At 40.4% G+C, this 11,433-nt stretch overlaps 1 long non-coding RNA gene across 3 annotated transcripts in view; it reads right to left on the reverse strand.

The window, feature by feature from the left end:
- Positions 1-299: 299 nt before the first annotated feature.
- The window catches only part of LOC111822830 (uncharacterized), a 13,910-nt gene continuing 2,776 nt past the window's right edge, over positions 300-11,433 (reverse strand). Inside the window, exons 1-3 of one of the 3 annotated variants that reach the window (XR_002825935.1) lie at positions 10,982-11,427; positions 10,181-10,317; positions 300-359 (exon numbers count right to left, since the gene is read on the reverse strand). This is a non-coding gene — a long non-coding RNA (uncharacterized LOC111822830). Of the gene's footprint in view, positions 360-10,180; positions 11,428-11,433 lie in introns of those variants that run through there. The other 2 variants (XR_002825936.1, XR_002825934.1) reach the window with 2 other exon arrangements.

Consider the following 11,433-nt stretch of genomic DNA (forward strand, 5'->3'; position numbering starts at 1 on the left):
CCACAATCAACAGGACAAACTGAGAAAATGAATCACACCTTGAAGAAGACCTTGGCGAAAATTTGCCTGGAAACAAACTCCAGTTGGACACAAGTTTTGCCCATTGCCCTGCTCAGAATCCAGGTAGCCCCTCACAGTGGGCTTAAATTAAGCTTTTATAAATGAATATGTGGGAGACCATTCCTGAAAAACTTGACTTTCCCCACCTCAGTAATGACCGAGGTGGAGAAAAGAGACTGGGTCCTTTCTCTGAGAACCGTTATAAACACTGTTAATCAATATGCTTTTTACCTTTTGTCTTTCCCTTCTGACATTCTCCTTCATAGGTTCCAACCCGAAGATTGTGTCCTGTTGAAAACCTGGAAAAAAAAAATCAGCACCCATAGGACCAATTGGCCCCTAGGTGGAAAAGACCTTTTAAAGTTCTCCAGCATTTTTCCTTTCCTGGGATCCTGGTTAACCTCCTTAATAACCTTAAGAGTAGTGATTATTCTAGTTTGTTTTTTTGTTCCGTTTTATGAAAATATTGACAAGAGAAACTACAAATACTCTTAAGGCTGGAAAATTTTTCACCATGGTAAGTCGGGATCCCGCTTCTTCAGGCTTTGGGGACGCATGGCATCTAATTCACCAAGATGCAGCCAACTTCCACTCTAACTCACCCCCACCCCCATCTATAGCCCCTAGCTGATACCAGAAGGTTTCTCACCCGAGCGATGCCCCTAACCAGCAGGAAGTAGCCAGAAAAGAAGCAAGGCCCTGTTTGCCAAGACTGAGAAACTTCCAGTAAAAAGGGGGGATTGGAACAGGCTGCATAAGCTCAATTACCACCATTACTAGCCCCCACTTTTCCTCACGATATTTTCTTTTTTTCCTTCTTCTTTCTCCCTCCTCCTATTCCAGTAAGATTGACTAAAGTTTCTCCCTGGAGGGTGGCAGAACAAACTGATAACCCTTAATGACTGTCGTCATTGTAAGATGAACCTGATGCGCTGGAGTGCTCTTTTATGGAAAAACGAGTCACTTGTTTGATCGGTACATGCAATGAGTATTTTCTTCTTCTAGAATAGTTGTTTATGTCACTTTTTGCAAGTTAGCTCTTACGAAAATGGTGAAAGCTGTCCACGATTTATGTTTTAGCACCGGCAATGTTGATTTTATCTGGACTCTCCTATGGTTTTAAGCTTTCTCATATTCACATATAGATCATCTCTCCGAACACCGGTGCAGTTTCTCTCTCTCCATTTCTACTGGTGATCCCTGTATACACAGTAAAGTGTCACATTTTCCACTTATTAGTGGAAAGCATCTATTTTTTTAAAAAAATGCTCAGGGGCGGCCATCTTAGGTGCGTACAAAAAGGGGTGTAGCAGGATTGGCACGCATCTGGCCTTGTCCCCTGCTCCCCACCTGCCACCACCAGATTCAGAGCCTTTCCTAACGGGTCAGAGAGCTTCTAGCGGCCTACTCCTTTCCAGGTCAAACCCACTGGGGAGGTACTTCAGCTTCATCCAGAGAAAAGGACACTGTTCTAAATAGGACTTGCTCCAGAGTGGGTGTAGAGAAAGGAGAAGTGTCTTAGGAAAACTTTGCTTCTGCTGGCGCAGAGATCCACTCCAGAGGCCCAAAATGAGAGAGTGTCAAGGTAGCCCCGAACCTAGCCTAAAAAACATTTACATTCTGGAAATAGTGACTTCATATCATGGCTGGCAGTCCTAATGACGGTCCAGAAAGAAGTGGAATCACACACATAAAAGGAAACCTTTTTGTATACCCCAAAACACTCTTTAGCCCACTGCATCAGTGAGGATTGGGATAGCTGTCCTCTTCAAGAAGAAATTTGGAGGGAGTCAACATGGTGCTATAGACAGAAGCAGGAGGCTGTCCCTCTGCAACAAAGACCCGAAAAACTAAGTAAAACAGATACAAAACATCAATCCTGAAACCCTAAATACCAAATAAAGGAAAAAAGAACTCGATCAAGCACCAAATACAGTAAGAAACTGACAGAGAACCAGAGCTACAGAGTGGAGGTTCCCTACCAGCTAACGTGGCTGGATTCACCATCTTAGGCTACAGCCACCAAAGAACTCAGACAGGGAGTACAGGAAGGCAACTTCATGGAGTTCCCAACAGGAGACAGAGCACCTGGTAACCAGGGATATGCGTTTTCCCACCCCAGTACCAGGCCTCCGCGGCTTGCCATCAGACCGCAGTTGCTCCTCAGGAGAGACATTAGCTCACTGAGGCAGGGGTCCTCCCCGCCCCCACTAGCCAGCCGCTTCAGCACGATTTTTTTGTTTCTTTATTTTGTTTGCTTGCTTTGCTTTTTTTTGTTGCTTTTCTCTCTCTCCCTTCCTTCCTTTTCTTTCTCCCACCTAGCTACCCCATGTGCTATCCTCTCCTCTTCTTGATGGAATGTGATTTTTTGGTTTCTTTGCTTTGTTCTTTTTTTTTTTTTTTTTTTGAGGGGTGAGAGTTGGGTTTTTTGTGTGTTTGTTTGTTTTTTATTTTTTGATTTTTTTGCTTTTTTTTGTTGCTTTTCTCTAGGTCCTTTCCTTCCTTTTCTTTCTCCTGCCTACTACCCCTGTGTGCCATCCCTTCTCCTTCTTGATGAGCTGTGATTTTTTTGTTTGCTCGCTTTGTTCTTTTTTTCTTCTTCTTCTTCTTTTCTGTTTTTTCTCTCTCTCCCCTTTCCTTCCTCCCATCCACTCAGCCCTCTGCACCATCCCTGCCACTTCTGGAGGGGCCATGCCACACAGTTTGGTTAGAGAGTCACTGTGCACAGCCTACCCAAGTATTTATTGTTTTGGTTTTTTATTTTTCTTTTTTTTTTTGGTTGTTTCTTCTCTCTCTCTCCTTTTCTTCCTTTCCTTTCTCCCATCCACCCAGCCCCCTCTGCCGCCCCCAACTTCTTGGGGGGCTGTGCTGTACCACTCAACTGGAGAGCCTCTGGCACATGGCTTCCCTGGGTCTGCACTGCTGCCACAGGCCAGCTCCACCAGTGCCATATTTTTTATTTTTCTTTATCTTTCCCCTTCTCCTTTTCCTTCTCCCTCCCACCTAGGCCCTGTGCTGCCTCCCCTCCTTCCTGATGGGCAATGCTGTGTCATCCAGTGAGAGAGACATCAGCTTGCTGCCACCCCAATTCTGCCCCGTCCCCAACAACTGGCGCCCCATCACCATATTTTTTGTTGTTTTTTAATTTTTTCTTATTATTTTTTATTTTTCTTATTTGTTTGATTGTTTCTTCTCTCTCTTTCCCCTCTTTCTTTTCCCCCACCCACCTAGAACCATGCACTATGCATGCTGCTTCTCAGCAGGTCAAGCCACACTGCTTGGCTAGAGAGCCACCAGCACATGGCCTCTCTGTGTCTGCCCTGCCCTCACCTGCCAAATCCTACTGCATTGCCATTTTATTCACCTTTTTTGCTTTTTTCCTTCATTTTTTGCCTTTTTTTCACTTTTTTGTCTTTGTTTCTCTCTCTTCTTTCTCCTCTTTTACCCATCCACTTAGCTCTGCACATCACATCCTCTCCTTTCCCTCCTGCATATCTGCACTGTTCACCAAGTGCCATGTCCCCAAGTGGTACTGATACGGTCCCCCAGCCCTGCCCTGTCATCCCCAGTTCGTGCTGCAAACTACCCATCCTCACCCCCCCCCCACCCTGTGGGATCTGCCCTGCTGCACCATAGGTGAGTGACCGGCTTTGCACACCTGAACAAGGTGGTGAGAAGTATTGTGCCCACAGATAAGCAAGCAACAAAACACACCCAGCCCGCCTGCCTGGACATAACCAAATAAAACAAAAAATCAGGATGAAACAATCAAATCTACAATCAATAAACAAAGAAAATAATTTCTGAATGTCCTGGAGACAGCAGATAATATCAAAACATATGAAAAAAACAGGAGGATGGCTCCAGAAAGCTACCAGAATAAAACACCAGATGACCTTCTGCTAGAATAAAAGGCACTGGAACTACCTGATAGGAAATTCAGAACTCTACAACAGATGAAAGAAAACGGAGACAAAAATAAGGAAAAAATAGACAAAATCATGGAAAAGATACACAAAAAAATGGAAAAAGTCAGGAAAACAATACAGGAATAAAATGTCAAAATAAACAACTAGAAATCATACAAAAACAGCGATTAGAAATCCAAAAGATAAACAACAAGATTTCAGATATGGTCAGTGCAATAGAAGGTTTTAGAAGCAAATTTGAAACAATGGAAGACAGGATCAGCGAACTTGAAGACAAATACTTGGATACCACTTTGAGGAAAAATCAGAGAAAAGAAAAAACAAAAAAAATGAAGAAACCCTGAGAACACTGTGGGATACAATCAAAAGTAAAAATTTGCATGTGATTGGAGTTCCAGAAGAAGGAGAGAAAACAGAAAACACAGAGAGGATCATTGAAGAATTACTGACAAAAACTTCTCGAACTTCATGAAAGAAGAAAAGCTGACTATCCAAGAAGCTCAACAAATCCCATATAGTATAGACCCCAAAAGGAAAACACCAAGACATATCATAGTCGCACTCACTGAAACCAAAGACAAAGAAGGAATTCTGAGAGCAGCTTGAGAAAAACTAAAAGTCACATACGAAGGGGAAACAATAAGACTAATCTCTGATTACTGGGCAGAAACCATGAGGCAAGAAAGCAATGGGATGACATATATAAAATCTTGAAAGAAAAATGCTGCCAACCAAGAATAATATATCCTGCAAAACTCTTCTTGAAATATAATGGTGAAATTAGGACATTAAGGGAAATTAAGGAAATACATAAAAACCAAACCAAACTTATAAGAATTATTAAAGGGAGTCCTTCGATTAGAGAACCAACAGTATCAGACAACCACCTGAGTCTAGCACATAAGACAGCATCAGCCAGATACCAACCTAGATAGTGAAGTCTCAAGGATAAAACAAAACTAAAAAAATTACAACAGGGAACCAGAGAGGTAAATCTGTAAATGATGACAAGTCAGAACAGTAAAAGAGGGAATAAATGGTGTAGGTTTAGAATTTTCAAATGGAGAGGAAGGCAAAGCATTATCAAGAAATAAAAGATTGGTCTAAACTTGGGAAATGGAGGTAAATTTCAAGGGAACCACAAAGAAAGTTAACATTAAAGTTAACATTAACTACTCATTAAAATAAAGAAGAAAAACAAAATCTCAGTGAACACAAAATCTACTAAAACAAAAGAAATGAAAAAATATACAAATAAAAAGAATTCAGCACAAAAGAGTAAGAGGAACAAAGAAAATGTCAACACAAAAAAAAAAAGCACTACAAAATGACAGCAATAAACTCACACCTATCAGTAATCGCACTGAACGTAAATGGCTTAAATGCACTCATAAAGAGACGTAAAGTGATGGAAGGGACTAAAAAAAAAATAGTATCCATCAATACGCTGTCTACAAGAGACACACATTAGAAACAAAGACATAAACTTATTAAAAATCAAAGGATGGAAAAGAATATATCAAGCAAACAGCTACCAAAAAAGAGCAGGAGTGGCAATACTAATCTCAGATAAAATAGACTTTAAAACAAAATCCACCATAAAAGACAAAGAAGGGTATTATATAATGATTAAAGGGACAATCCATCATGAAGACATAACTATAATAAATATCTACACACCCAATGACAGGGCTCCAAAATACATAAACTCTAACTGCACTGAAAAGAGAAATTGATAGCTCCACAACAATAGTAGGAGACTTCAACACACCACTCTTGGTAAAGAATAGAACATCTAGAAAGAAACTCAACAGAGATACAGAAGATCTAAAGGCCACAATCAACCAACTTGACCTCATAGACTTGTAGAACACTCCACCCAACAGCAGCAAAGTACACATTCTTTTCCAATGTACATGGAATGTTCTCCAGAATAGACCACAATCTTAGGCCACAAACCAACCCTCAACAAAATCCAAACCATTGAGATAATATTAAGTATCTTCTCTGATCACAGTACCATCAAAGAAGAAATTAATAACAGGAACAGCAAGGGAAAAAAATCGAATACATGGAAACTGAATAACGCCCTGCTTAAAACCACTGGGTAATAGAAGTAATCAAAGATGGAATCAAAAATTCCTAGACTCAAATGAGAATGAAAACACATCATACCAAAACCTTTGGGACACAGCAAAGGCAGTGCTCAGAGGTCAATTTATAGCAATAGATGTATACATCAAAAAAGAAGAAAGGGACAAAACAAAACATTAGCTGGACAACTTGAACAAATAGAAAGAGAACTGCAAAAGAAGCCCACAGCCACCAGAAGAAAGGCAATAATAAAGATCAGAGCAGAAATAAATGAAATAGAGAATAGAAAAAAACAATAGAAAGAATCGACAAAACCAAAAGTTTGTTCTTTGAAAGGATCAACAAAATCAACAAACCACTGGCCAAATTGACGAAAGAAAAACAGGAGAGGGTGCAAATAACCCACAGAAGAAATGAAACGGGGTACATTACAACAGACTCAACTGAAATAAAAAGGATCATAACAGAGTACTATGAAAAACTATATGCCAACAAATTTGAAAACCTAGAGGAAATGGACAAATTTCTAGAAACACACTACCTACCCAAACTAACACAAACTGACGTTGAAAATCTTAACAGACCCCTAACAAGAGAAGAGATTTAAAAGGTAACCTAAAAAACTCCCAAGAAAACAAACAGCCCTGGCCCAGATGGCTTCACTGGAGAATTCTACCAAACATTCAGAGAACAGCTTACATCACTACTATACAAACTATTTCAGAACACAGAAAAGGAAGGGATACTTCCAAATTCATTCTATGAAGCCAGCATAACCCTGATACCAAAACCAGGCAAAGACACCACAAAAAGAAAATTATAGACTAATATTCCTCATGAATATAGATGGGAAAATTCTCAACAAAATTCTAGCCAATAAAATTCAGCATCATATCAAAAAAATAATACACCATGACCAAGTGGGATGCATACCAGTTATGCAAGGATGGTTCAACATTAGAAAATCAATCAACGTAGTCCACCACATAAATAAAATAAAATAATCACATGATCATCTCACTCAACACAGAAAATGCATTCAACAAAGTCCACCACCTATTCCTGATAAAAACTCCCAATAAAATAGACATAGAAGGGAAATTCCTCAACATAATAAAGGGCATCTATACAAAACCAAAAGCCATCATTCTTAATGGAGAGAGGCTGAAAACATTCCACTTGAGAACAAGAGCAAAGCAAGGATGTCCTTTATCACCACTCCTATTTAACACTGTGCTGGAAGTCCTAGCTAGAGCAGTAAGGCAAGAAAAAGAAAGGACATTCAAACTGGTAAGGAAGAAGTAAACTGCCCCTATCTGTGGATGATATGATACTATATATAGAAAACCCAAAAGACTCCATGAGAAAACTAGTGGAACTAATAGAAAGATTCAGCAGAGTAGCAGGATACAAGATAAACATAAAAAATCAGTTGGATTCCTATACAACAATAAAGAGAACAACGAAAAGGAAATCAGGAAAATAATACCTTTTATAATAGCCCCTATAAAAATAAAATTCTTAGGAATAAATCTAACCAGGGATGTAAAAGACCCATACAAAGAAAACTACAAAACGCTACTGCAAGAAACCAAAAGAGACCTACATAAGTGGAAAAACATACCATGCTCATGGATAGGTAGACTTAGCATTGTGAAAATGTCAATTCTACCCAAAGCAATCTACAAATACAATGCAATCTGGATCCAAATACAAACAACATTCTTTAAAGAGATGGAAAAACTAATCATTAACTTTATATGGACAGGGAAGAGGCCTCGGTTAAGTAAAGCGTTATTGAAGAAGACGAATAAAGTAGGAGGACTCCCACTACCGGACCTCAGAGCCTGCTATACAGTTATGGTAGACAAAACAGCCTGCTACTGGTACAAAAACAGACACATTGACCAATGGAACAGAATTGAGAACCCAGATATAAATCTATCCACCTACAGTCACCTGATCTTCGACAAAGTCTCAAAGTCCATCAACTGGGGAAAAGACAGTCTTTTTAACTAATGATGCTGGCAAAACTGGATGTCCATCTGCAAAAAAAATAAAACAGGACCCATACCTCACACCATACACGAAAACTAATCCAAAATGGATCAAAGACCTAAAGATAAAACCAAAAACTATAAAGATCATAGAAGAAAAAAATAGGGTCAGCCCTATAGTCCCTAATACACAGCATTAACAGGATATAAACCATAACTAACAGTACACCAACACCAGAAGATAAGCTAGATAACTTGGATCTTCTAAAAATTATACACTTATGCTCATCAAAAGACTTCACCAAAAGAGTAAAAAGAGAACCTACAGACTGCAAAAAATTTTTTTGCTATGACAAATCCAACAAAGTTCTAATCTCTAAAATCTACAGGAAAATCCAATGCTTCTACAACAAAAAGACAAATCATCCAATTAAAAGTGGGTAAAGGATATGAACAGACACTTCACCAAAGAAGACATTCAAGCAGCTAACAGATACACGAGGAAATGCTTGAGATCACTAGCCATTAGAGAAATACAAAACAAAACCACAATGAGATACCATCTCACCTCGACTAAACTGGCACAAATCAAAAAAACAAAAAATAACAAATATTGGAGAGGCTATGGGGAGATGGGAACTCTTATGCACTGCTGATGGGAATGCAAAACAATACAACCATTTTGGAAAATGATATGGCACTTCCTTAAAAAGCTAGAAATAGAAATACCATATGATCCAGCAATCCCATTCCTGGGAAAATATCCTAGAGAAATAAGAGCAATCACAGGAATAGACATACGCACACCCATGTTCATTGCAGCATTGTTCACAGTAGCAAAAAGATGGAAACAACCTAGGTGCTCATCAACAGATGAATAGATAAACAAACTACGGTACAGACACACAATGGAATACTACACAATGATAAAGAACAGTGATGAATCTGTGAAACATCTCACAACATGGATGAATCTGGAGGGCATTATGCTGAGTGAAATAAGCCAATCACAAAAGGACAAATATTGTATGAGACCACTACTATAAAAATTCATGAAAAGGTTTACATACAAAACGAAACAATCTTTGACGTTTATGAGGGAGGGGAGGGGTGAGAGGGAAAAACACTAACTAGACAACAGATAAGTGGTAACTTTGGTGAAAGATAAGACAGTACACATTACTGGGGAAGCCAGCACAAATCATCCAGGGCAAGGTCATGGAAGCGCCATAGACACATCCAAACTCCCTGAGGGACCAAATTACTGGGCTGAGGGCTGTGGGGACCATGGTCTCAGGGAACATTTAGCTCAACAGGCATAACATAGCTTACAAAGACAATGTTCTGCATTCTACTTTGGCGAGTAGCTTCTGGGGTCTTAAAAGCTTGTGAGCAGCCTTCTAAGATACTCCACTGGTCTCACCTCATCTGGAGCGAGGGAGAATGAAGAAAACCAAAAACACAAGGGAAAGATTAGTCCAAAGGACTAATGGACGACAACTACCACAGCCTCCACCAGCCTGAGTCCAGCACAACTAGATGGTGCCCGGCTACCACCACCGACTGCTCTGAAAGGGATCACAGTAGAGGGTCATGGAAAGAGCTAGAGAAAAATGTAGAACTAAATTCTCACTCACAAAATAAAAAAAGGACCAAAGTTGCTGGTCTGACAGAGACTGGAGAAACCCCACTCCTGAGGTTCATCCTTCAGCCAAAGATTAGACAGGCCGATAAAACAGAACGAGACTAAATGGGCCCACCAGCCCAGGGACAGGGACGGGAAGGCAGGAGGGGACAGGAAAGCTAGTAATAGAGAATCCAAGGTCGAGAAGGGAAGAGTGTTGACATGTCGTGGGCTTGGTAACCAATGTCACAAAACAATATGTGTATTGTTTAATGAGAAACCAGTTTGCTCTGTAAACTTTCATCTAAAGTACAGTAAAAATCAATTTTAAAAAAAGAAATTTTGAGGGGTGCAAGAACTGTTAAGTCAACAAAAGAAACCTGGAGAAGTGGCTGTTCTGAAGAGAGATGGGCGACATATTTATTACTTGATTACAAAGACAAGGGCTTTGCACAAACCAACTTATGAAAACTAACAGAAGAATTTACAGGTCATGAAATCCCATTGCCTGGAGAATGCAGTCAAGGACCTCTCCATGCCCAGGAATGTTGTAGATCAAAAATGTTCAACATCTTGGAAGACAGGTACCAGGATTGAATGTGGCCTTGGTCGTCTGCAATGGGAAAATGTATCCACAATGACTGAGGAGGTATTTGAGGCAACAGATATCAAAATTACTGCGTACACACTCCGAACTGATGAGCATTCTGAATGTGTCCAGGTTCTCCTGTGCCACCCTGCTGGGCCATACGAGTAAGCAATCCACTGCCTCCAGTCAATTCACAGCAACACTATAGGACAGAGGAGAACTGCCCCATAGAGTTTCCAAGGCTGTAAATCTTTATGGAAGCAGATTGCCACATCTTTCTTCCACGGAGCTGGTGGTTTTGAACCCCCAACCTTACAGTTAGCAGTCGATCACTTTAACCACTGGGTCACCAGGGCTCCTTAAGCTGACCTTAAAATGGGCAAAGGAAAGTTTCACGTGAAGTAGTTTTTCTCATAGGCTGATGATTGGACTGCAACTCCGGAGGAGGGATTGTTTGCGATATGCTGCTGTGTGGTTTGCAGGAAGACAAGGAGTAGATGGCCTGTATTAAGCAGGGTAACCAGACAGTTGGGCCTATGACCTCCTCTTTTGCTCCAGTATGCTACCCGGTTTGGCTGGCCAGTAGGTGGGGCAGCATGAGTTCGCAGTCTTTGCTTTTTAAGAGACATTGCAAGGAGGATGAAAACATTTCAATTAATCTGATGTCTTCTGTCATTTGTACACTTACTTGGTCTTATCCTTAAGTCATCAGCTTCACCCTAGGAGAGACGTGTGGGTTACTTCAGGTCTTTGGTTTGGTTTGGTTAGTTGGTTTTGTTGGGTTACTTCTCTTTTATTTTAATTACAAAATTGAGTTCTTCCTTGTTACCAAGGAATCTGTAGTGATGAAAGTGGAGAAATAAATATCCTTCCCTTGGGATCCTAAAAAAAATGCCCAAGGCAGCTGGGTAACTGATGATAGTGACTAAGTTGGAGGTCTGTTCAAGGTGGTGCCACAAGAACTGTTCTTGAGAAATTTTCCCTCACACTCAGGAGCAGAAGTTACCACTGGGGTCCATCACCGTGCTGATATGGGTGAGGGGCAGAAATAAAAGCCAGAAATGTAAATATCAAACCCAAGAGTGGGCAACAGATCCTGTTCAGAGTCTGAGCGGTGGACAGTGAAGGGTGCAGACACCA

The sequence above is a fragment of the Trichechus manatus genome, unplaced genomic scaffold, assembly GCF_000243295.1.
Source record: "Trichechus manatus latirostris isolate Lorelei unplaced genomic scaffold, TriManLat1.0 scaffold00216, whole genome shotgun sequence".
NCBI lineage: Eukaryota > Metazoa > Chordata > Mammalia > Sirenia > Trichechidae > Trichechus > Trichechus manatus.